This window comes from Rhinoderma darwinii, unplaced genomic scaffold, assembly GCF_050947455.1.
Source record: "Rhinoderma darwinii isolate aRhiDar2 unplaced genomic scaffold, aRhiDar2.hap1 Scaffold_3387, whole genome shotgun sequence".
NCBI lineage: Eukaryota > Metazoa > Chordata > Amphibia > Anura > Rhinodermatidae > Rhinoderma > Rhinoderma darwinii.
The window spans coordinates 157,205-176,155 of NW_027463426.1; the positions used below are offsets into that span (position 1 = coordinate 157,205).

General features: G+C 41.9%; 76 pseudogenes; all 76 read left to right on the forward strand.

The window, feature by feature from the left end:
• Window positions 1–384: 384 nt before the first annotated feature.
• Window positions 385–503, forward strand: LOC142705096 (5S ribosomal RNA; annotated as a pseudogene).
• A 67-nt stretch (window positions 504–570) lies between these two features.
• On the forward strand, window positions 571–689 carry LOC142705660 (5S ribosomal RNA; annotated as a pseudogene).
• A 67-nt stretch (window positions 690–756) lies between these two features.
• On the forward strand, window positions 757–875 carry LOC142705648 (5S ribosomal RNA; annotated as a pseudogene).
• Window positions 876–1,501: 626 nt separating this feature from the next.
• Window positions 1,502–1,620, forward strand: LOC142705649 (5S ribosomal RNA; annotated as a pseudogene).
• A 67-nt stretch (window positions 1,621–1,687) lies between these two features.
• Window positions 1,688–1,806, forward strand: LOC142705347 (5S ribosomal RNA; annotated as a pseudogene).
• Window positions 1,807–1,873: 67 nt separating this feature from the next.
• LOC142705468 (5S ribosomal RNA) lies at window positions 1,874–1,992 on the forward strand (annotated as a pseudogene).
• Window positions 1,993–2,245: 253 nt separating this feature from the next.
• On the forward strand, window positions 2,246–2,364 carry LOC142705470 (5S ribosomal RNA; annotated as a pseudogene).
• Window positions 2,365–2,617: 253 nt separating this feature from the next.
• LOC142705441 (5S ribosomal RNA) lies at window positions 2,618–2,736 on the forward strand (annotated as a pseudogene).
• Window positions 2,737–2,803: 67 nt separating this feature from the next.
• On the forward strand, window positions 2,804–2,922 carry LOC142705262 (5S ribosomal RNA; annotated as a pseudogene).
• A 67-nt stretch (window positions 2,923–2,989) lies between these two features.
• On the forward strand, window positions 2,990–3,108 carry LOC142705661 (5S ribosomal RNA; annotated as a pseudogene).
• A 67-nt stretch (window positions 3,109–3,175) lies between these two features.
• Window positions 3,176–3,294, forward strand: LOC142705650 (5S ribosomal RNA; annotated as a pseudogene).
• A 67-nt stretch (window positions 3,295–3,361) lies between these two features.
• Window positions 3,362–3,480, forward strand: LOC142705073 (5S ribosomal RNA; annotated as a pseudogene).
• Window positions 3,481–3,920: 440 nt separating this feature from the next.
• On the forward strand, window positions 3,921–4,039 carry LOC142705558 (5S ribosomal RNA; annotated as a pseudogene).
• A 252-nt stretch (window positions 4,040–4,291) lies between these two features.
• LOC142705511 (5S ribosomal RNA) lies at window positions 4,292–4,410 on the forward strand (annotated as a pseudogene).
• Window positions 4,411–4,477: 67 nt separating this feature from the next.
• On the forward strand, window positions 4,478–4,596 carry LOC142705497 (5S ribosomal RNA; annotated as a pseudogene).
• Window positions 4,597–4,663: 67 nt separating this feature from the next.
• Window positions 4,664–4,782, forward strand: LOC142704969 (5S ribosomal RNA; annotated as a pseudogene).
• A 67-nt stretch (window positions 4,783–4,849) lies between these two features.
• On the forward strand, window positions 4,850–4,968 carry LOC142705138 (5S ribosomal RNA; annotated as a pseudogene).
• A 67-nt stretch (window positions 4,969–5,035) lies between these two features.
• Window positions 5,036–5,154, forward strand: LOC142705022 (5S ribosomal RNA; annotated as a pseudogene).
• A 67-nt stretch (window positions 5,155–5,221) lies between these two features.
• Window positions 5,222–5,340, forward strand: LOC142705348 (5S ribosomal RNA; annotated as a pseudogene).
• A 67-nt stretch (window positions 5,341–5,407) lies between these two features.
• On the forward strand, window positions 5,408–5,526 carry LOC142705469 (5S ribosomal RNA; annotated as a pseudogene).
• Window positions 5,527–5,779: 253 nt separating this feature from the next.
• On the forward strand, window positions 5,780–5,898 carry LOC142705471 (5S ribosomal RNA; annotated as a pseudogene).
• Window positions 5,899–6,151: 253 nt separating this feature from the next.
• On the forward strand, window positions 6,152–6,270 carry LOC142705442 (5S ribosomal RNA; annotated as a pseudogene).
• A 67-nt stretch (window positions 6,271–6,337) lies between these two features.
• Window positions 6,338–6,456, forward strand: LOC142705263 (5S ribosomal RNA; annotated as a pseudogene).
• A 67-nt stretch (window positions 6,457–6,523) lies between these two features.
• On the forward strand, window positions 6,524–6,642 carry LOC142705264 (5S ribosomal RNA; annotated as a pseudogene).
• Window positions 6,643–6,709: 67 nt separating this feature from the next.
• On the forward strand, window positions 6,710–6,828 carry LOC142705246 (5S ribosomal RNA; annotated as a pseudogene).
• A 67-nt stretch (window positions 6,829–6,895) lies between these two features.
• Window positions 6,896–7,014, forward strand: LOC142705436 (5S ribosomal RNA; annotated as a pseudogene).
• Window positions 7,015–7,267: 253 nt separating this feature from the next.
• LOC142705562 (5S ribosomal RNA) lies at window positions 7,268–7,386 on the forward strand (annotated as a pseudogene).
• Window positions 7,387–7,453: 67 nt separating this feature from the next.
• LOC142705298 (5S ribosomal RNA) lies at window positions 7,454–7,572 on the forward strand (annotated as a pseudogene).
• Window positions 7,573–7,639: 67 nt separating this feature from the next.
• Window positions 7,640–7,758, forward strand: LOC142705247 (5S ribosomal RNA; annotated as a pseudogene).
• Window positions 7,759–7,825: 67 nt separating this feature from the next.
• On the forward strand, window positions 7,826–7,944 carry LOC142704868 (5S ribosomal RNA; annotated as a pseudogene).
• Window positions 7,945–8,011: 67 nt separating this feature from the next.
• Window positions 8,012–8,130, forward strand: LOC142705097 (5S ribosomal RNA; annotated as a pseudogene).
• Window positions 8,131–8,197: 67 nt separating this feature from the next.
• Window positions 8,198–8,316, forward strand: LOC142705130 (5S ribosomal RNA; annotated as a pseudogene).
• A 253-nt stretch (window positions 8,317–8,569) lies between these two features.
• LOC142705120 (5S ribosomal RNA) lies at window positions 8,570–8,688 on the forward strand (annotated as a pseudogene).
• Window positions 8,689–8,755: 67 nt separating this feature from the next.
• On the forward strand, window positions 8,756–8,874 carry LOC142705121 (5S ribosomal RNA; annotated as a pseudogene).
• A 67-nt stretch (window positions 8,875–8,941) lies between these two features.
• LOC142704931 (5S ribosomal RNA) lies at window positions 8,942–9,060 on the forward strand (annotated as a pseudogene).
• Window positions 9,061–9,127: 67 nt separating this feature from the next.
• Window positions 9,128–9,246, forward strand: LOC142704911 (5S ribosomal RNA; annotated as a pseudogene).
• Window positions 9,247–9,313: 67 nt separating this feature from the next.
• On the forward strand, window positions 9,314–9,432 carry LOC142705503 (5S ribosomal RNA; annotated as a pseudogene).
• Window positions 9,433–9,499: 67 nt separating this feature from the next.
• Window positions 9,500–9,618, forward strand: LOC142705044 (5S ribosomal RNA; annotated as a pseudogene).
• A 67-nt stretch (window positions 9,619–9,685) lies between these two features.
• On the forward strand, window positions 9,686–9,804 carry LOC142705544 (5S ribosomal RNA; annotated as a pseudogene).
• A 67-nt stretch (window positions 9,805–9,871) lies between these two features.
• LOC142705072 (5S ribosomal RNA) lies at window positions 9,872–9,990 on the forward strand (annotated as a pseudogene).
• A 67-nt stretch (window positions 9,991–10,057) lies between these two features.
• Window positions 10,058–10,176, forward strand: LOC142705007 (5S ribosomal RNA; annotated as a pseudogene).
• A 236-nt stretch (window positions 10,177–10,412) lies between these two features.
• Window positions 10,413–10,531, forward strand: LOC142704922 (5S ribosomal RNA; annotated as a pseudogene).
• A 67-nt stretch (window positions 10,532–10,598) lies between these two features.
• Window positions 10,599–10,717, forward strand: LOC142705248 (5S ribosomal RNA; annotated as a pseudogene).
• Window positions 10,718–10,784: 67 nt separating this feature from the next.
• LOC142705457 (5S ribosomal RNA) lies at window positions 10,785–10,903 on the forward strand (annotated as a pseudogene).
• A 67-nt stretch (window positions 10,904–10,970) lies between these two features.
• LOC142704870 (5S ribosomal RNA) lies at window positions 10,971–11,089 on the forward strand (annotated as a pseudogene).
• A 67-nt stretch (window positions 11,090–11,156) lies between these two features.
• LOC142705349 (5S ribosomal RNA) lies at window positions 11,157–11,275 on the forward strand (annotated as a pseudogene).
• A 67-nt stretch (window positions 11,276–11,342) lies between these two features.
• On the forward strand, window positions 11,343–11,461 carry LOC142705266 (5S ribosomal RNA; annotated as a pseudogene).
• A 253-nt stretch (window positions 11,462–11,714) lies between these two features.
• Window positions 11,715–11,833, forward strand: LOC142705280 (5S ribosomal RNA; annotated as a pseudogene).
• A 67-nt stretch (window positions 11,834–11,900) lies between these two features.
• On the forward strand, window positions 11,901–12,019 carry LOC142705054 (5S ribosomal RNA; annotated as a pseudogene).
• Window positions 12,020–12,086: 67 nt separating this feature from the next.
• On the forward strand, window positions 12,087–12,205 carry LOC142704893 (5S ribosomal RNA; annotated as a pseudogene).
• A 67-nt stretch (window positions 12,206–12,272) lies between these two features.
• On the forward strand, window positions 12,273–12,391 carry LOC142705011 (5S ribosomal RNA; annotated as a pseudogene).
• A 67-nt stretch (window positions 12,392–12,458) lies between these two features.
• Window positions 12,459–12,577, forward strand: LOC142705546 (5S ribosomal RNA; annotated as a pseudogene).
• Window positions 12,578–12,644: 67 nt separating this feature from the next.
• Window positions 12,645–12,763, forward strand: LOC142705676 (5S ribosomal RNA; annotated as a pseudogene).
• A 439-nt stretch (window positions 12,764–13,202) lies between these two features.
• LOC142704948 (5S ribosomal RNA) lies at window positions 13,203–13,321 on the forward strand (annotated as a pseudogene).
• A 67-nt stretch (window positions 13,322–13,388) lies between these two features.
• LOC142704871 (5S ribosomal RNA) lies at window positions 13,389–13,507 on the forward strand (annotated as a pseudogene).
• Window positions 13,508–13,574: 67 nt separating this feature from the next.
• LOC142705178 (5S ribosomal RNA) lies at window positions 13,575–13,693 on the forward strand (annotated as a pseudogene).
• A 67-nt stretch (window positions 13,694–13,760) lies between these two features.
• Window positions 13,761–13,879, forward strand: LOC142704872 (5S ribosomal RNA; annotated as a pseudogene).
• Window positions 13,880–13,946: 67 nt separating this feature from the next.
• LOC142705413 (5S ribosomal RNA) lies at window positions 13,947–14,065 on the forward strand (annotated as a pseudogene).
• A 67-nt stretch (window positions 14,066–14,132) lies between these two features.
• On the forward strand, window positions 14,133–14,251 carry LOC142705008 (5S ribosomal RNA; annotated as a pseudogene).
• Window positions 14,252–14,318: 67 nt separating this feature from the next.
• LOC142705465 (5S ribosomal RNA) lies at window positions 14,319–14,437 on the forward strand (annotated as a pseudogene).
• Window positions 14,438–14,504: 67 nt separating this feature from the next.
• LOC142704906 (5S ribosomal RNA) lies at window positions 14,505–14,623 on the forward strand (annotated as a pseudogene).
• Window positions 14,624–14,690: 67 nt separating this feature from the next.
• LOC142705249 (5S ribosomal RNA) lies at window positions 14,691–14,809 on the forward strand (annotated as a pseudogene).
• Window positions 14,810–14,876: 67 nt separating this feature from the next.
• LOC142705066 (5S ribosomal RNA) lies at window positions 14,877–14,995 on the forward strand (annotated as a pseudogene).
• A 253-nt stretch (window positions 14,996–15,248) lies between these two features.
• LOC142705691 (5S ribosomal RNA) lies at window positions 15,249–15,367 on the forward strand (annotated as a pseudogene).
• Window positions 15,368–15,434: 67 nt separating this feature from the next.
• Window positions 15,435–15,553, forward strand: LOC142705509 (5S ribosomal RNA; annotated as a pseudogene).
• A 67-nt stretch (window positions 15,554–15,620) lies between these two features.
• On the forward strand, window positions 15,621–15,739 carry LOC142704927 (5S ribosomal RNA; annotated as a pseudogene).
• Window positions 15,740–15,806: 67 nt separating this feature from the next.
• Window positions 15,807–15,925, forward strand: LOC142705626 (5S ribosomal RNA; annotated as a pseudogene).
• A 67-nt stretch (window positions 15,926–15,992) lies between these two features.
• On the forward strand, window positions 15,993–16,111 carry LOC142705662 (5S ribosomal RNA; annotated as a pseudogene).
• Window positions 16,112–16,178: 67 nt separating this feature from the next.
• Window positions 16,179–16,297, forward strand: LOC142705677 (5S ribosomal RNA; annotated as a pseudogene).
• A 439-nt stretch (window positions 16,298–16,736) lies between these two features.
• LOC142705490 (5S ribosomal RNA) lies at window positions 16,737–16,855 on the forward strand (annotated as a pseudogene).
• Window positions 16,856–16,922: 67 nt separating this feature from the next.
• On the forward strand, window positions 16,923–17,041 carry LOC142705078 (5S ribosomal RNA; annotated as a pseudogene).
• Window positions 17,042–17,108: 67 nt separating this feature from the next.
• On the forward strand, window positions 17,109–17,227 carry LOC142705350 (5S ribosomal RNA; annotated as a pseudogene).
• A 253-nt stretch (window positions 17,228–17,480) lies between these two features.
• Window positions 17,481–17,599, forward strand: LOC142705009 (5S ribosomal RNA; annotated as a pseudogene).
• A 67-nt stretch (window positions 17,600–17,666) lies between these two features.
• LOC142705045 (5S ribosomal RNA) lies at window positions 17,667–17,785 on the forward strand (annotated as a pseudogene).
• Window positions 17,786–17,852: 67 nt separating this feature from the next.
• LOC142705404 (5S ribosomal RNA) lies at window positions 17,853–17,971 on the forward strand (annotated as a pseudogene).
• An 808-nt stretch (window positions 17,972–18,779) lies between these two features.
• On the forward strand, window positions 18,780–18,898 carry LOC142705627 (5S ribosomal RNA; annotated as a pseudogene).
• Window positions 18,899–18,951: the final 53 nt, after the last annotated feature.

Below are 18,951 nucleotides of genomic sequence, written 5' to 3' on the forward strand. Positions count from 1 at the left end.
AAAGCATTTAATGTCAATGGCCATTCTAAGCTGAATGTGCCTGCTCTCGTTAGATCGTAGAAGTTACACAGCTTAACGCTTCGCTAGTACCAGTGTGGGAGACTGTCTGGGAATCCGTGGTGTGGTTGACTTTTTATTATGTCGTTTAGATTTTGTTTCACAATAGATTAAATAGGACTATGGATTAACGCATTTAACGTCAATGGCCATTCTAAGCTGAATGTGCCTGCTCTCGTCAGATCGCAGAAGTTACACAGCTTAAGGCCTCGCTAGTACCAGTGTGGGAGACTGTCTGGGAATCCGTGGAGCGGTTGACTTTTTATTATGTCGTTTAGATTTTGTTTCACAATCGATTAAAAAGGACTATGGATTAAAGCATTTATTTTCAATGGCCATTCTAAGCTGAATGTGCCTGCTCTCGTCAGATCGCAGAAGTTACACAGCTTAAGGCCTCGCTAGTACCAGTGTGGGAGACTGTCTGGGAATCGGTGGTGCGGTCGACTTTTTATTATGTCGTTTAGATTTTGTTTCACAATCGATTAAAGAGGACTATGGATTAAAGCATTTAATGTCAATGGCCATTCTAAGCTGAATGTGCCTGCTCTCGTCAGATCGCAGAAGTTACACAGCTTAAGGCATCGCTAGTACCAGTGTGGGAGACTGTCTGGGAATCCGTGGTGCGGTTGACTTTTTATTATGTCGTTTAGATTTTGTTTCACAATAGATTAAATAGGACTATGGATTAAAGCATTTAACGTCAATGGCCATTCTAAGCTGAATGTGCCTGCTCTCGTCAGAACGCAGAAGTTACACAGCTTAAGGCCTCGCTAGTACCAGCGTTGGAGACTGTCTGGGAATCCGTGGTGCGGTTGAATTTTTATTATGTCGTTTAGATTTTGTTTCACAATCGATTAAAAAGGACTATGGATTAAAGCATTTAATGTCAATGGCCATTCTAAGCTAAATGTCCCTTCTCTCGTCAGATCGCAGAAGTTACACAGCTTAAGGCCTCGCTAGTACCAGTGTGGGAGACTGTCTGGGAATCCGTGGTGCGGTTAACTTTTTATTATGTTGTTTAGATTTTGTTTCACAATAGATTAATTAGGACTATGGATTAAGGCTTTTAATGTCAATGGCCAATTCTAAGCTGAATGTACCTGCTCTCGTCAGATCGCAGAAGTTACACAGCTTAAGGCCTCGCTAGTACCAGTGTGGGAGACTGTCTGGGAATCCGTGGTGCGGTAGATGTTTTATTATGTAGTTTAGATTTTGTTTCACAATCGATTAAAAAGGACTATGGATTAAAGCATTTAATGTCAATTTCAATTCTAAGCTGAATGTGCCAGCTCTCGTTAGATCGCAGAAGTTACACAGCTTAAGCCCTCGCTAGTACCAGTGTGGGAGAGTGTCTGGGAATCCGTGGTGCGGTTGACTTTTTATTATGTCGTTTAGATTTTGTTTCACAATCGATTAAATAGGACTATGGATTAAAGCATTTAACGTCAATGGCCATTCTAAGCTGAATGTGCCTGCTCTCGTCAGAACGCAGAAGTTACACAGCTTAAGGCCTCGCTAGTACCAGCGTTGGAGACTGTCTGGGAATCCGTGGTGCGGTTGAATTTTTATTATGTCGTTTAGATTTTGTTTCACAATAGATTAAAAAGGACTATGGATTAAAGCATTTAATGTCAATGGCCATTCTAAGCTGAATGTCCCTGCTCTCGTCAGATCGCAGAAGTTACACAGCTTAAGGCCTCGCTAGTACCAGTGTGGGAGACTGTCTGGGAATCCGTGGTGCGGTTGACTTTTTATTATGTCGTTTAGATTTTGTTTCACAATAGATTAAATAGGACTATGGATTAAAGCATTTAACGTCAATGGCCATTCTAAGCTGAATGTGCCTGCTCTCGTCAGAACGCAGAAGTTACACAGCTTAAGGCCTCGCTAGTACCAGCGTTGGAGACTGTCTGGGAATCCGTGGTGCGGTAGACTTTTTATTATGTCGTTTAGATTTTGTTTCACAATCGATTAAAAAGGACTATGGATTAAAGCATTTAATGTCAATTTCAATTCTAAGCTGAATGTGCCAGCTCTCGTTAGATCGCAGAAGTTACACAGCTTAAGCCCTCGCTAGTACCAGTGTGGGAGAGTGTCTGGGAATCCGTGATGCGGTTGACTTTTTATTATGTCGTTTAGATTTTGTTTCACAATCGATTAAAAAGGACTATGGATTAAAGCATTTAATGTCAATGGCCATTCTAAGCTGAATGTGCCTGCACTCGTTAGTTCGCAGAAGTTACACAGCTTAAGGCCTCGCTAGTACCAGTGTGGGAGACTGTCTGGGAATCCGTGGTGCGGTTGACTTTTTATTATGTCGTTTAGATTTTGTTTCACAATAGATTAAATAGGACTATGGATTAAAGCATTTAACGTCAATGGCCATTCTAAGCTGAATGTGCCTCCTCTCGTCAGATCGCAGAAGTTACACAGCTTAAGGCCTCGCTAGTACCAGTGTGGGAGACTGTCTGGGAATCTGTGGTGCGGTTGAATTTTTATTATGTCGTTTAGATTTTGTTTCACAATCGATTAAAAAGGACTATGGATTAAAGCATTTAATGTCAATGGCCATTCTAAGCTGAATGTCCCTGCTCTCGTCAGACCGCAGAAGTTACACAGCTTAAGGCCTCGCTAGTACCAGTGTGGGAGACTGTCTGGGAATCCGTGGTGCGGTTGACTTTTTATTATGTCGTTTAGATTTTGTTTCACAATCGATTAAAAAGGACTATGGATTAAAGCATTTAATGTCAATGGCCATTCTAAGCTGGATGTGCCTGCTCTCGTCAGATCGCAGAAGTTACACAGCTTAAGGCCTCGCTAGTACCAGTGTGGGAGACTGTCTGGGAATCCGTGGTGCGGTTGACTTTTTATTATGTCGTTTAGATTTTGTTTCACAATCGATTAAAGAGGACTATGGATTAAAGCATTTAATGTCAATGGCCATTCTAAGCTGAATGTGCCTGCTCTCGTCAGATCGCAGAAGTTACACAGCTTAAGGCATCGCTAGTACCAGTGTGGGAGACTGTCTGGGAATCCGTGGTGCGGTTGACTTTTTATTATGTCGTTTAGATTTTGTTTCACAATAGATTAAATAGGACTATGGATTAAAGCATTTAACGTCAATGGCCATTCTAAGCTGAATGTGCCTGCTCTCGTCAGAACGCAGAAGTTACACAGCTTAAGGCCTCGCTAGTACCAGCGTTGGAGACTGTCTGGGAATCCGTGGTGCGGTTGAATTTTTATTATGTCGTTTAGATTTTGTTTCACAATCGATTAAAAAGGACTATGGATTAAAGCATTTAATGTCAATGGCCATTCTAAGCTAAATGTCCCTGCTCTCGTCAGATCGCAGAAGTTACACAGCTTAAGGCCTCGCTAGTACCAGTGTGGGAGACTGTCTGGGAATCCGTGGTGCGGTTAACTTTTTATTATGTTGTTTAGATTTTGTTTCACAATAGATTAATTAGGACTATGGATTAAGGCTTTTAATGTCAATGGCCAATTCTAAGCTGAATGTACCTGCTCTCGTCAGATCGCAGAAGTTACACAGCTTAAGGCCTCGCTAGTACCAGTGTGGGAGACTGTCTGGGAATCCGTGGTGCGGTAGATGTTTTATTATGTCGTTTAGATTTTGTTTCACAATCGATTAAAAAGGACTATGGATTAAAGCATTTAATGTCAATTTCAATTCTAAGCTGAATGTGCCAGCTCTCGTTAGATCGCAGAAGTTACACAGCTTAAGCCCTCGCTAGTACCAGTGTGGGAGAGTGTCTGGGAATCCGTGGTGCGGTTGACTTTTTATTATGTCGTTTAGATTTTGTTTCACAATCGATTAAATAGGACTATGGATTAAAGCATTTAACGTCAATGGCCATTCTAAGATGAATGTGCCTGCTCTCGTCAGATCGCAGAAGTTACACAGCTTAAGGCCTCGCTAGTACCAGTGTGGGAGACTGTCTGGGAATCCGTGGTGCGGTTGACTTTTTATTATGTCGTTTAGATTTTGTTTCACAATCAATTAAAAAGGACTATGGATTAAAGCATTTAATGTCAATGGCCATTCTAAGCTGAATGTGCCTGCTCTCATCAAATTTCAGAAGTTACACAGCTTAAGGCCTTGCTAGTACCAGTGTGGGAGACTGTCTGGGAATCCGTGGTGCGGTAGAATTTTTATTATGTCGTTTAGATTTTGTTTCACAATCGATTAAAAAGGACTATGGATTAAGCATTTAATGTCAATGGCCATTCTAAGCTGAATGTCCCTGCTCTCGTCAGATCGCAGAAGTTATACAGCTTAAGACCTCGCTAGTACCAGTGTGGGAGACTGTCTGGGAATCCGTGGTGCGGTTGACTTTTTATTATGTTGTTTAGATTTTGTTTCACAATAGATTAAATAGGACTATGGATTAAGGCTTTTAATGTCAATGGCCATTCTAAACTGAATGTGCCTGCTCTCGTCAGATCGCAGAAGTTACACAGCTTAAGGCCTCGCTAGTACCAGTGTGGGAGACTGTCTGGGAATCCGTGGTGCGGTTGACTTTTTATTATGTTGTTTAGATTTTGTTTCACAATAGATTAAATAGGACTATGGATTAAGGCTTTTAATGGCAATGGCCATTCTAAGCTGAATGTGCCTGCTCTCGTCAGATCGCAGAAGTTACACAGCTTAAGCCCTCGTTAGTACCAGTGTGGGAGACTGTCTGGGAATCCGTGGTGCGGTTGACTTTTTATTATGTCGTTTAGATTTTGTTTCACAATCGATTAAAAAGGACTATGGATTAAAGGATTTAATGTCAATGGCCATTCTAAGCTGAATGTCCCTGCTCTCGTCAGATCACAGAAGTTACACAGCTTAAGGCATCGCTAGTACCAGTGTGGGAGACTGTCTGGGAATCCGTGGTGCGGTTGACTTTTTATTATGTCGTTTAGATTTTGTTTCACAATAGATTAAATAGGACTATGGATTAAAGCATTTAACGTCAATGGCCATTCTAAGCTGAATGTGCCTGCTTTCGTCAGAACGCAGAAGTTACACAGCTTAAGGCCTCGCTAGTACCAGCGTTGGAGACTGTCTGGGAATCCGTGGTGCGGTTGAATTTTTATTGTGTCGTTTAGATTTTGTTTCACAATCGATTAAAAAGGACTATGGATTAAAGCATTTAATGTCAATGGCCATTCTAAGCTGAATGTCCCTGCTCTCGTCAGATCGCAGAAGTTACACAGCTTAAGGCCTCGCTAGTACCAGTGTGGGAGACTGTCTGGGAATCCGTGGTGCGGTTGACTTTTTATTATGTCGTTTAGATTTTGTTTCACAATAGATTAAATAGGACTATGGATTAAAGCATTTAACGTCAATGGCCATTCTAAGCTGAATGTGCCTGCTCTCGTCAGAACGCAGAAGTTACACAGCTTAAGGCCTCGCTAGTACCAGCGTTGGAGACTGTCTGGGAATCCGTGGTGCGGTAGACTTTTTATTATGTCGTTTAGATTTTGTTTCACAATCGATTAAAAAGGACTATGGATTAAAGCATTTAATGTCAATTTCAATTCTAAGCTGAATGTGCCAGCTCTCGTTAGATCGCAGAAGTTACACAGCTTAAGCCCTCGCTAGTACCAGTGTGGGAGAGTGTCTGGGAATCCGTGATGCGGTTGACTTTTTATTATGTCGTTTAGATTTTGTTTCACAATCGATTAAAAAGGACTATGGATTAAAGCATTTAATGTCAATGGCCATTCTAAGCTGAATGTGCCTGCACTCGTTAGTTCGCAGAAGTTACACAGCTTAAGGCCTCGCTAGTACCAGTGTGGGAGACTGTCTGGGAATCCGTGGTGCGGTTGACTTTTTATTATGTCGTTTAGATTTTGTTTCACAATAGATTAAATAGGACTATGGATTAAAGCATTTAACGTCAATGGCCATTCTAAGCTGAATGTGCCTCCTCTCGTCAGATCGCAGAAGTTACACAGCTTAAGGCCTCGCTAGTACCAGTGTGGGAGACTGTCTGGGAATCTGTGGTGCGGTTGAATTTTTATTATGTCGTTTAGATTTTGTTTCACAATCGATTAAAAAGGACTATGGATTAAAGCATTTAATGTCAATGGCCATTCTAAGCTGAATGTCCCTGCTCTCGTCAGACCGCAGAAGTTACACAGCTTAAGGCCTCGCTAGTACCAGTGTGGGAGACTGTCTGGGAATCCGTGGTGCGGTTGACTTTTTATTATGTCGTTTAGATTTTGTTTCACAATCGATTAAAAAGGACTATGGATTAAAGCATTTAATGTCAATGGCCATTCTAAGCTGGATGTGCCTGCTCTCGTCAGATCGCAGAAGTTACACAGCTTAAGGCCTCGCTAGTACCAGTGTGGGAGACTGTCTGGGAATCCGTGGTGCGGTTGACTTTTTATTATGTAGTTTAGATTTTGTTTCACAATCGATTAAAACAGACTATGGATTAAAACATTTAATGTCAATGGCCATTCTAAGCTGGATGTGCCTGCTCTCGTCAGATCGCAGAAGTTACACAGCTTAAGGCCTCGCTAGTACCAGTGTGGGAGACTGTCTGGGAATCCGTGGTGCGGTTGACTTTTTATTATGTTGTTTAGCTTTTGTTTCACAATAGATTAAATAGGACTATGGATTAAGGCTTTTGATGTCAATGGCCATTCTAAGCTGAATGTGCCTGCTCTCGTCAGATCGCAGAAGTTACACAGCTTAAGGCCTCGCTAGTACCAGTGTGGGAGACTGTCTGGGAATCCGTGGTGCGGTTGACTTTTTATTATGTCGTTTAGATTTTGTTTCACAATCGATTAAAAAGGACTATGGATTAAAGCATTTAATGTCAATGGCCATTCTAAGCTGAATGTGCCTGCTCTCGTTAGATCGCAGAAGTTACGCAGCTTAACGCCTCGCTAGTACCAGTGTGGGAGACTGTCTGGGAGTCCGTGGTGCCGTTGACTTTTTATTATGTCGTTTAGATTTTGTTTCACAATAGATTAAATAGGACTATGGATTAGAGCATTTAATGTCAATGGCCATTCTAAGCTGAATGTGCCTGCTCTCGTTAGATCGCAGAAGTTACACAGCTTAAGCCCTCGCTAGTACCAGTGTGGGAGACTGTCTGGGAATCCGTGGTGCGGTTGCATTTTTATTATGTCGTTTAGATTTTGTTTCACAATCGATTAAAAAGGACTATGGATTAAAGCATTTAATGTCAATGGCCATTCTAAGCTGAAAGTCCCTGCTCTCGTCAGATCGCAGAAGTTACACAGCTTAAGGCCTCGCTAGTACCAGTGTGGGAGACTTTCTGGGAATCCGTGGTGCGGTTGACTTTTTATTATGTTGTTTAGATTTTGTTTCACAATAGATTAAATAGGACTATGGATTAAGGCTTTTAAAGTCAATGGCCATTCTAAGCTGAATGTGCCTGCTCTCGTTAGATCGCAGAAGTTACACAGCTTAAGGCCTCGCTAGTACCAGTGTGGGAGACTGTCTGGGAATCCGTGGTGCGGTTGACTTTTTATTATGTCGTTTAGATTTTGTTGCACAATAGATTAAATAGGACTATGGATTAAAGCATTTAACGTCAATGGCCATTCTAAGCTGAATGTGCCTGCTCTCGTCAGATCGCAGAAGTTACACAGCTTAAGGCCTCGCTAGTACCAGTGTGGGAGACTGTCTGGGAATCCGTGGTGCGGTTGACTTTTTATTATGGCGTTTAGATTTTGTTTCACAATAGATTAAATAGGACTATGGATTAAAGCATTTAACGTCAATGGCCATTCTAAGCTGAATGTGCCTGCTCTCGTCAGAACGCAGAAGTTACACAGCTTAAGGCCTCGCTAGTACCAGTGTGGTAGACTGTCTGGGAATCCGTGGTGCGGTTGAATTTTTATTATGTCGTTTAGATTTTGTTTCACAATCGATTAAAAAGGACTATGGATTAAAGCATTTTATGTCAATGGCCATTCTAAGCTGAATGTCTCTGCTCTCGTCAGATCGCAGAAGTTACACAGCTTAAGGCCTCGCTAGTACCGGTGTGGGAGACTGTCTGGGAATCCGTGGTGCGGTTGAGTTTTGATTATGTTGTTTAGATTTTGTTTCACAATCGATTAAAAAGGACTATGGATTAAAACATTTAATGTCAATGGCCATTCTAAGCTGGATGTGCCTGCTCTCGTTAGATCGCAGAAGTTACACAGCTTAACACCTCGCTAGTACCAGTGTGGGAGACTGTCTGGGAATCCGTGGTGCGGTTGACTTTTTATTATGTCGTTTAGATTTTGTTTCACAATCGATTAAAAAGGACTATGGATTAAAGCATTTAATGTCAATGGCCATTCTAAGATGAATGTCCCTTCTCTCGTCAGATCGCAGAAGTTACACAGCTTAAGGCCTCGCTAGTACCAGTGTGGGAGACTGTCTGGGAATCCGTGGTGCGGTTGACTTTTTATTATGTCGTTTAGATTTTGTTTCACAATCGATTAAAAAGGACTATGGATTAAAGCATTTAATGTCAATGGACATTCTAAGCTGCATGTGCCTGCTCTCGTCAGATCGCAGAAGTTACACAGCTTAAGGCCTCGCTAGTACCAGTGTGGGAGACTGTATGGGAATCAGTGGTGCGGTTGACTTTTTATTATGTCGTTTAGATTTTGTTTCACAATCGATTAAAAAGGACTATGGATTAAAGCATTTAATGTCAATGGCCATTCTAAGCTGAATGTGCCTGCTCTCGTCAGATCGCAGAAGTTACACAGCTTAAGGCATCGCTAGTACCAGTGTGGGAGACTGTCTGGGAATCCGTGGTGAAGTTGACTTTTTATTATGTCGTTTAGATTTTGTTTCACAATAGATTAAATAGGACTATGGATTAAAGCATTTAACGTCAATGGCCATTCTAAGCTGAATGTACCTGCTCTCGTCAGAACGCAGAAGTTACACAGCTTAAGGCCTCGCTAGTACCAGTGTGTGAGACTGTCTGGGAATCCGTGGTGCGGTTGAATTTTTATTATGTCGTTTAGATTTTGTTTCACAATCGATTAAAAAGGACTATGGATTAAAGCATTTAATGTCAATGGCCATTCTAAGCTGGATGTGCCTGCTCTCGTTAGAACGCAGAAGTTACACAGCTTAACGCCTCGCTAGTACCAGTGTGGGAGACTGTCTGGGAATCCGTGGTGCGGTTGACTTTTTATTATGTCGTTTAGATTTTGTTTCACAATAGATTAAATAGGACTATGGATTAAAGCATTTAACGTCAATTGCCATTCTAAGCTGAATGTGCCTGCTCTCGTCAGATCGCAGAAGTTACACAGCTTAAGGCCTCGCTAGTACCATTGTGGGAGACTGTCTGGGAATCCGTGGTGCGGTTGAATTTTTATTATGTCGTTTAGATTTTGTTTCACAATCGATTAAAAAGGACTATGGATTAAAGCATTTAATGTCAATGGCCATTCTAAGCTGAATGTCCCTTCTCTCGTCAGATCGCAGAAGTTACACAGCTTAAGGCCTCGCTAGTACCAGTGTGGGAGACTGTCTGGGAATCCGTGGTGCGGTTGACTTTTTATTATGTCGTTTAGATTTTGTTTCACAATCGATTAAAAAGGACTATGGATTAAAGCATTTCATGTCAATGGCCATTCTAAGCTGAATGTGCCTGCTCTCGTCAGATCGCAGAAGTTACACAGCTTAAGGCCTCGCTAGTACCAGTGTGGGAGACTGTCTGGGAATCCGTGGTGCGGTTGAATTTTTATTATGTCGTTTAGATTTTGTTTCACAATCGATTAAAAAGGACTATGGATTAAAGCTTTTAATGTCAATGGCCATTCTAAGCTGAATGTGCCTGCTCTCGTCAGATTGCAGAAGTTACACAGCTTAAAGCCTCGCTAGTACCAGTGTGGGAGACTGTCTGGGAATCCGTGGTGCGGTTGACTTTTTATTATGTCGTTTAGATTTTGTTTCACAATCGATTAAAAAGGACTATGGATTAAAACATTTAATGTCAATGGCCATTCTAAGCTGGATGTGCCTGCTCTCGTTAGATCGCAGAAGTTACACAGCTTAACGCCTCGCTAGTACCAGTGTGGGAGACTGTCTGGGAATCCGTGGTGCGGTTGACTTTTTATTATGTCGTTTAGATTTTGTTTCACTATGGATTAAAGCATTTTATGTCAATGGCCATTCTAAGCTGAATGTCCCTGCTCTCGTCAGATCGCAGAAGTTACACAGCTTAAGGCCTCGCTAGTACCAGTGTGGGAGACTGGCTGGGAATCCGTGGTGCGGTTGACATTTTATTATGTCGTTTAGATTTTGTTTCACAATCGATTAAAAAGGACTATGGATTAAAGCATTTAATGTCAATGGCCATTCTAAGCTGAATGTGCCTGCTCTCGTCAGATCGCAGAAGTTACACAGCTTAAGGCCTCGCTAGTACCAGTGTGGGAGACTGTCTGGGAATCCGTGGTGCTGTTGACTTTTTATTATGTTGTTTAGATTTTGTTTCACAATAGATTAAATAGGACTATGGATTAAGGCTTTTGATGTCAATGGCCATTCTAAGCTGAATGTGCCTGCTCTCGTCAGATCGCAGAAGTTACACAGCTTAAGGCCTCGCTAGTACCAGTGTGGGAGACTGTCTGGGAATCCGTGGTGCGGTTGACTTTTTATTATGTCGTTTAGATTTTGTTTCACAATCGATTAAAAAGGACTATGGATTAAAGCATTTATTTTCAATGGCCATTCTAAGCTGAATGTGCCTGCTCTCGTCAGATCGCAGAAGTTACACAGCTTAAGGCCTCGCTAGTACCAGTGTGGGAGACTGTCTGGGAATCCGTGGTGCGGTTGACTTTTTATTATGGCGTTTAGATTTTGTTTCACAATAGATTAAATAGGACTATGGATTAAAGCATTTAACGTCAATGGCCATTCTAAGCTGAATGTGCCTGCTCTCGTCAGAACGCAGAAGTTACACAGCTTAAGGCCTCGCTAGTACCAGTGTGGTAGACTGTCTGGGAATCCGTGGTGCGGTTGAATTTTTATTATGTCGTTTAGATTTTGTTTCACAATCGATTAAAAAGGACTATGGATTAAAGCATTTAATGTCAATGGCCATTCTAAGCTGAATGTCCCTGCTCTCGTCAGATCGCAGAAGTTACACAGCTTAAGGCCTCGCTAGTACCAGTGTGGGAGACTGTCTGGGAATCCGTGGTGCGGTTGACTTTTTATTATGTCGTTTAGATTTTGTTTCACAATCGATTAAAAAGGACTATGGATTAAAGCATTTAATGTCAATGGCCATTCTAAGCTGGATGTGCCTGCTCTCGTCAGATCGCAGAAGTTACACAGCTTAAGGCCTCGCTAGTACCAGTGTGGGAGACTGTCTGGGAATCCGTGGTGCGGTTGACTTTTTATTATGTCGTTTAGATTTTGTTTCACAATCGATTAAAAAGGACTATGGATTAAAACATTTAATGTCAATGGCCATTCTAAGCTGGATGTGCCTGCTCTCGTTAGATCGCAGAAGTTACACAGCTTAACGCCTCGCTAGTACCAGTGTGGGAGACTGGCTGGGAATCCGTGGTGCGGTTGACATTTTATTATGTCGTTTAGATTTTGTTTCACAATCGATTAAAAAGGACTATGGATTAAATCATTTAATGTCAATGTCCATTCTAAGCTGAATGTGCCTGCTCTCGTCAGATCGCAGAAGTTACACAGCTTAAGGCCTCGCTAGTACCAGTGTGGGAGACTGTCTGGGAATCCGTGGTGCTGTTGACTTTTTATTATGTTGTTTAGATTTTGTTTCACAATAGATTAAATAGGACTATGGATTAAGACTTTTGATGTCAATGGCCATTCTAAGCTGAATGTGCCTGCTCTCGTCAGATCGCAGAAGTTACACAGCTTAAGGCCTCGCTAGTACCAGTGTGGGAGACTGTCTAGTAATCCGTGGTGCGGTTGACTTTTTATTATGTCGTTTAGATTTTGTTTCACAATCGATTAAAAAGGACTATGGATTAAAGCATTTAATGTCAATGGCCATTCTAAGCTGAATGTGCCTGCTCTCGTTAGATCGCAGAAGTTACGCAGCTTAACGCCTCGCTAGTACCAGTGTGGGAGACTGTCTGGGAATCCGTGGTGCGGTTGACTTTTTATTATGTCGTTTAGATTTTGTTTCACAATAGATTAAATAGGACTATGGATTAAAGCATTTAATGTCAATGGCCATTCTAAGTTGAATGTGCCTGCTCTCGTTAGATCGCAGAAGTTACGCAGCTTAACGCCTCGCTAGTACCAGTGTGGGAGACTGTCTGGGAATCCGTGGTGCGGTTGACTTTTTATTATGTCGTTTAGATTTTGTTTCACAATCGATTAAAAAGGACTATGGATTAAAGCATTTAATGTCAATGGCCATTCTAAGCTGAATGTGCCTGCTCTCGTCAGATCGCAGAAGTTACACAGCTTAAGGCCTCGCTAGTACCAGTGTGGGAGACTGTCTGGGAATCCGTGGTGCGGTTGAATTTTTATTATGTCGTTTAGATTTTGTTTCACAATCGATTAAAAAGGACTATGGATTAAAGCTTTTAATGTCAATGGCCATTCTAAGCTGAATGTGCCTGCTCTCGTCAGATCGCAGAAGTTACACAGCTTAAAGCCTCGCTAGTACCAGTGTGGGAGACTGTCTGGGAATCCGTGGTGCGGTTGACTTTTTATTATGTTGTTTAGATTTTGTTTCACAATAGATTAAATAGGACTATGGATTAAATCATTTAACATCAATGGCCATTCTAAGCTGAATGTGCCTGCTCTCGTCAGATCGCAGAAGTTACTCAGCTTAAGGCCTCGCTAGTACCAGTGTGGGAGACTGTCTGGGAATCCGTGCTGCGGTTGAATTTTTATTATGTCGTTTAGATTTTGTTTCACAATCGATTAAAAAGGACTATGGATTACAGCATTTAATGTCAATGGCCATTCTAAGCTGAATGTCCCTGCTCTCGTCAGATCGCAGAAGTTACACAGCTTAATGACTCGCTAGTACCAGTGTGGGAGACTGTCTGGGAATCCGTGGTGCGGCTGACTTTTTATTATGTCGTTTAGATTTTGTTTCACAATCGATTAAAAAGGACTATGGATTAAAGCATTCAATGTCAATGGCCATTCTAAGCTGAATGTGCCTGCACTCGTCAGATCGCAGAAGTTACACAGCTTAAGGCCTCGCTAGTACCAGTGTGGGAGACTGTCTGGGAATCCGTGGTGCGGTTGAATTTTTATTATGTTGTTTAGATTTTGTTTCACAATAGATTAAATAGGACTATGGATTAAAGCATTTAACGTCAATGGCCATTCTAAGCTGAATGTGCCTGCTCTCGTCAGAACGCAGAAGTTACACAGCTTAAGGCCTCGCTAGTACCAGTGTGGTAGACTGTCTGGGAATCCGTGGTGCGGTTGAATTTTTATTATGTCGTTTAGATTTTGTTTCACAATCGATTAAAAAGGACTATGGATTAAAGCATTTAATGTCAATGGCCATTCTAAGCTGACTGTCCCTGCTCTCGTCAGATCGCAGAAGTTACATAGCTTAAGCCCTCGCTAGTACCAGTGTGGGAGACTGTCTGGGAATCCGTGGTGCGGTTGACTTTTTATTATGGCGTTTAGATTTTGTTTCACAATAGATTAAATAGGACTATGGATTAAAGCATTTAACGTCAATGGCCATTCTAAGCTGAATGTGCCTGCTCTCGTCAGAACGCAGAAGTTACACAGCTTAAGGCCTCGCTAGTACCAGTGTGGTAGACTGTCTGGGAATCCGTGGTGCGGTTGAATTTTTATTATGTCGTTTAGATTTTGTTTCACAATCGATTAAAAAGGACTATGGATTAAAGCATTTAATGTCAATGGCCATTCTAAGCTGGAAGTGCCTGCTCTCGTCAGATCGCAGAAGTTACACAGCTTAAGGCCTCGCTAGTACCAGTGTGGGAGACTGTCTGGGAATCCGTGGTGCGGTTGACTTTTGATTATGTCGTTTAGATTTTGTTTCACAATCGATTAAAAAGGACTATGGATTAAAACATTTAATGTCAATGGCCATTCTAAGCTGGATGTGCCTGCTCTCGTTAGATCGCAGAAGTTACACAGCTTAACGCCTCGCTAGTACCAGTGTGGGAGACTGTCTGGGAATCCGTGGTGCGGTTGACTTTTTATTATGTCGTTTAGATTTTGTTTCACAATCGATTAAAAAGGACTATGGATTAAAGCATTTAATGTCAATGGCCATTCTAAGCTGAATGTCCCTGCTCTCGTCAGATCGCAGAAGTTACACAGCTTAAGGCCTCGCTAGTACCAGTGTGGGAGACTGGCTGGGAATCCGTGGTGCGGTTGACTTTTTATTATGTCGTTTAGATTTTGTTTCACAATCGATTAAAAAGGACTATGGATTAAAGCATTTAATGTCAATGGCCATTCTAAGCTGAATGTGCCTGCTCTCGTCAAATCGCAGAAGTTACACAGCTTAAGGCCGCACTAGTACCAGTGTGGGAGACTGTCTGGGAATCCGTGGTGCGGTTGACTTTTTATTATGTTGTTTAGATTTTGTTTCACAATAGATTAAATAGGACTATGGATTAAGGCTTTTGATGTCAATGGCCATTCTAAGCTGAATGTGCCTGCTCTCGTCAGATCGCAGAAGTTACACAGCTTAAGGCCTCGCTAGTACCAGTGTGGGAGACTGTCTGGGAATCCGTGGTGCGGTTGACTTTTTATTATGTCGTTTAGATTTTGTTTCACAATCGATTAAAAAGGACTATGGATTAAAGCATTTGATGTCAATGGCCATTCTAAGCTGAATGTGCCTTCTCTCGTTAGATCGCAGAAGTTACGCAGCTTAACGCCTCGCTAGTACCAGTGTGGGAGACTGTCTGGGAATCCGTGGTGCTGTTGACTTTTTATTATGTCGTTTAGATTTTGTTTCACAATAGATTAAATAGGACTATGGATTAAAGCATTTAACGTCAATGGCCATTCTAAGCTGAATGTGCCTGCTCTCGTCACATCGCAGAAGTTACACAGCTTAAGGCCTCGCTAGTACCAGTGTGAGAGACTGTCTGGGAATCCGTGGTGCGGTTGAATTTTTATTATGTCGTTTAGATTTTGTTTCACAATCGATTAAAAAGGACTATGGATTAAAGCATTTAATGTCAATGGCCATTCTAAGATGAATGTCCCTGCTCTCGTCAGATCGCAGAAGTTACACAGCTTAAGGCCTCGCTAGTACCAGTGTGGGAGACTGTCTGGGAATCCGTGGTGCGGTTGACTTTTTATTATGTCGTTTAGATTTTGTTTCACAATCGATTAAAAAGGACTATGGATTAAAGCATTTAATGTCAATGGCCATTCTAAGCTGAATGTGCCTGCTCTCGTCAGATCGCAGAAGTTACACAGCTTAAGGCCTCGCTAGTACCAGTGTGGGAGACTGTATGGGAATCAGTGGTGCGGTTGACTTTTTATTATGTCGTTTAGATTTTGTTTCACAATCGATTAAAAAGGACTATGGATTAAAGCATTTAATGTCAATGGCCATTCTCAGCTGAATGTGCCTGCTCTCGTCAGATCGCAGAAGTTACACAGCTTAAGGCCTCGCTAGTACCAGTGTGGGAGACTGTCTGGGAATCCGTGGTGAAGTTGACTTTTTATTATGTCGTTTAGATTTTGTTTCACAATAGATTAAATAGGACTATGGATTAAAGCATTTAACGTCAATGGCCATTCTAAGCTGAATGTGCCTGCTCTCGTCAGATCGCAGAAGTTACACAGCTTAAGGCCTCGCTAGTACCATTGTGGGAGACTGTCTGGGAATCCGTGGTGCGGTTGAATTTTTATTATGTCGTTTAGATTTTGTTTCACAATCGATTAAAAAGGACTATGGATTAAAGCATTTAATGTCAATGGCCATTCTAAGCTGAATGTCCCTGCTCTCGTCAGATCGCAGAAGTTACACAGCTTAAGGCCTCGCTAGTACCAGTGTGGGAGACTGTCTGGGAATCCGTGGTGCGGTTGAATTTTTATTATGTCGTTTAGATTTTGTTTCACAATCGATTAAAAAGGACTATGGATTAAAGCTTTTAATGTCAATGGCCATTCTAAGCTGAATGTGCCTGCTCTCGTCAGATCGCAGAAGTTACACAGCTTAAAGCCTCGCTAGTACCAGTGTGGGAGACTGTCTGGGAATCCGTGGTGCGGTTGACTTTTTATTATGTCGTTTAGATTTTGTTTCACAATAGATTAAATAGGACTATGGATTAAATCATTTAACGTCAATGGCCATTCTAAGCTGAATGTGCCTGCTCTCGTCAGATCGCAGAAGTTACACAGCTTAAGGCCTCGCTAGTACCAGTGTGGGAGACTGTCTGGGAATCCGTGCTGCGGTTGAATTTTTATTATGTCGTTTAGATTTTGTTTCACAATCGATTAAAAAGGACTATGGATTACAGCATTTAATATCAATGGCCATTCTAAGCTGAATGTCCCTGCTCTCGTCAGATCGCAGAAGTTACACAGCTTAATACCTCGCTAGTACGAGTGTGGGAGACTGTCTGGGAATCCGTGGTGCGGCTGACTTTTTATTATGTCGTTTAGATTTTGTTTCACAATCGATTAAAAAGGACTATGGATTAAAGCATTCAATGTCAATGGCCATTCTAAGCTGAATGTGCCTGCACTCGTCAGATCGCAGAAGTTACACAGCTTAAGGCCTCGCTAGTACCAGTGTGGGAGACTGTCTGGGAATCCGTGGTGCGGTTGACTTTTTATTATGGCGTTTAGATTTTGTTTCACAATAGATTAAATAGGACTATGGATTAAAGCATTTAACGTCAATGGCCATTCTAAGCTGAATGTGCCTGCTCTCGTCAGAACGCTGAAGTTACACAGCTTAAGGCCTCGCTAGTACCAGTGTGGTAGACTGTCTGGGAATCCGTGGTGCGGTTGAATTTTTATTATGTCGTTTAGATTTTGTTTCACAATCGATTAAAAAGGACTATGGATTAAAGCATTTAATGTCAATGGCCATTCTAAGCTGAATGTCCCTGCTCTCGTCAGATCGCAGAAGTTACACAGCTTAAGGCCTCGCTAGTACCAGTGTGGGAGACTGTCTGGGAATCCGTGGTGCGGTTGACTTTTTATTATGTCGTTTAGATTTTGTTTCACAATCGATTAAAAAGGACTATGGATTAAAGCATTTAATGTCAATGGCCATTCTAAGCTGGATGTGCCTGCTCTCGTCAGATTGCAGAAGTTACACAGCTTAAGGCCTCGCTAGTACCAGTGTGGGAGACTGTCTGGGAATCCGTGGTTCGGTTGAATTTTTATTATGTAGTTTAGATTTTGTTTCACAATCGATTAAAAAGGACTATGGATTAAAACATTTAATGTCAATGGCCATTCTAAGCTGGATGTGCCTGCTCTCGTTAGATCGCAGAAGTTACACAGCTTAACGCCTCGCTAGTACCAGTGTGGGAGACTGTCTGGGAATCCGTGGTGCGGTTGACTTTTTATTATGTCGTTTAGATTTTGTTTCACAATCGATTAAAAAGGACTATGGATTAAAGCATTTTATGTCAATGGCCATTCTAAGCTGAATGTGCCTGCTCTCGTCAGATCGCAGAAGTTACACAGCTTAAGGCCTCGCTAGTACCAGTGTGGGAGACTGTCTGGGAATCCGTGGTGCTGTTGACTTTTTATTATGTTGTTTAGATTTTGTTTCACAATAGATTAAATAGGACTATGGATTAAGGCTTTTGATGTCAATGGCCATTCTAAGCTGAATGTGCTTGCTCTCGTCAGATCGCAGAAGTTACACAGCTTAAGGCCTCGCTAGTACCAGTGTGGGAGACTGTCTGGGAATCCGTGGTGCGGTTGACTTTTTGTTATGTCGTTTAGATTTTGTTTCACAATCGATTAAAAAGGACTATGGATTAAAGCATTTAATGTCAATGGCCATTCTAAGCTGAATGTGACAGCTCTCGTTAGATCGCAGAAGTTACGCAGCTTAACGCCTCGCTAGTACCAGTGTGGGAGACTGTCTGGGAATCCGTGGTGCGGTTGACTTTTTATTATGTCGTTTAGATTTTGTTTCACAATAGATTAAATAGGACTATGGATTAAAGCATTTAACGTCAATGGCCATTCTAAGCTGAATGTGCCTGCTCTCGTCACATCGCAGAAGTTACACAGCTTAAGGCCTCGCTAGTACCAGTGTGGGAGACTGTCTGGGAATCCGTGGTGAAGTTGAGTTTTTATTATGTCGTTTAGATTTTGTTTCACAATAGATTAAATAGGACTATGGATTAAAGCATTTAACATTATTGGCCATTCTAAGCTGAATGTGCCTGCTCTCGTCACATCGCAGAAGTTACACAGCTTAAGGCCTCGCTAGTACCAGTGTGGGAGACTGTCTGGGAATCCGTGGTGCGGTTGACTTTTTATTATGTTTAGATTTTGTTTCACAATAGATTAAATAGGACTATGGATTAAGGCTTTTAATGTCAATGGCAATTCTAAGCTGGATGTGCCTCCTCTCGTTAGAACGCAGAAGTTACACAGCTTAACGCCTCGCTAGTACCAGTGTGGGAGACTGTCTGGGAATCCGTGGTGCGGTTGACTTTTTATTATGTCGTTTAGATTTTGTTTCACAATAGATTAAATAGGACTATGGATTAAAGCATTTAACGTCAATGGCCATTCTAAGCTGAATGTGCCTGCTCTCGTCAGATCGCAGAAGTTACACAGCTTAAGGCCTCGCTAGTACCATTGTGGGAGACTGTCTGGGAATCCGTGGTGCGGTTGAATTTTTATTATGTCGTTTAGATTTTGTTTCACAATCAATTAAAAAGGACTATGGA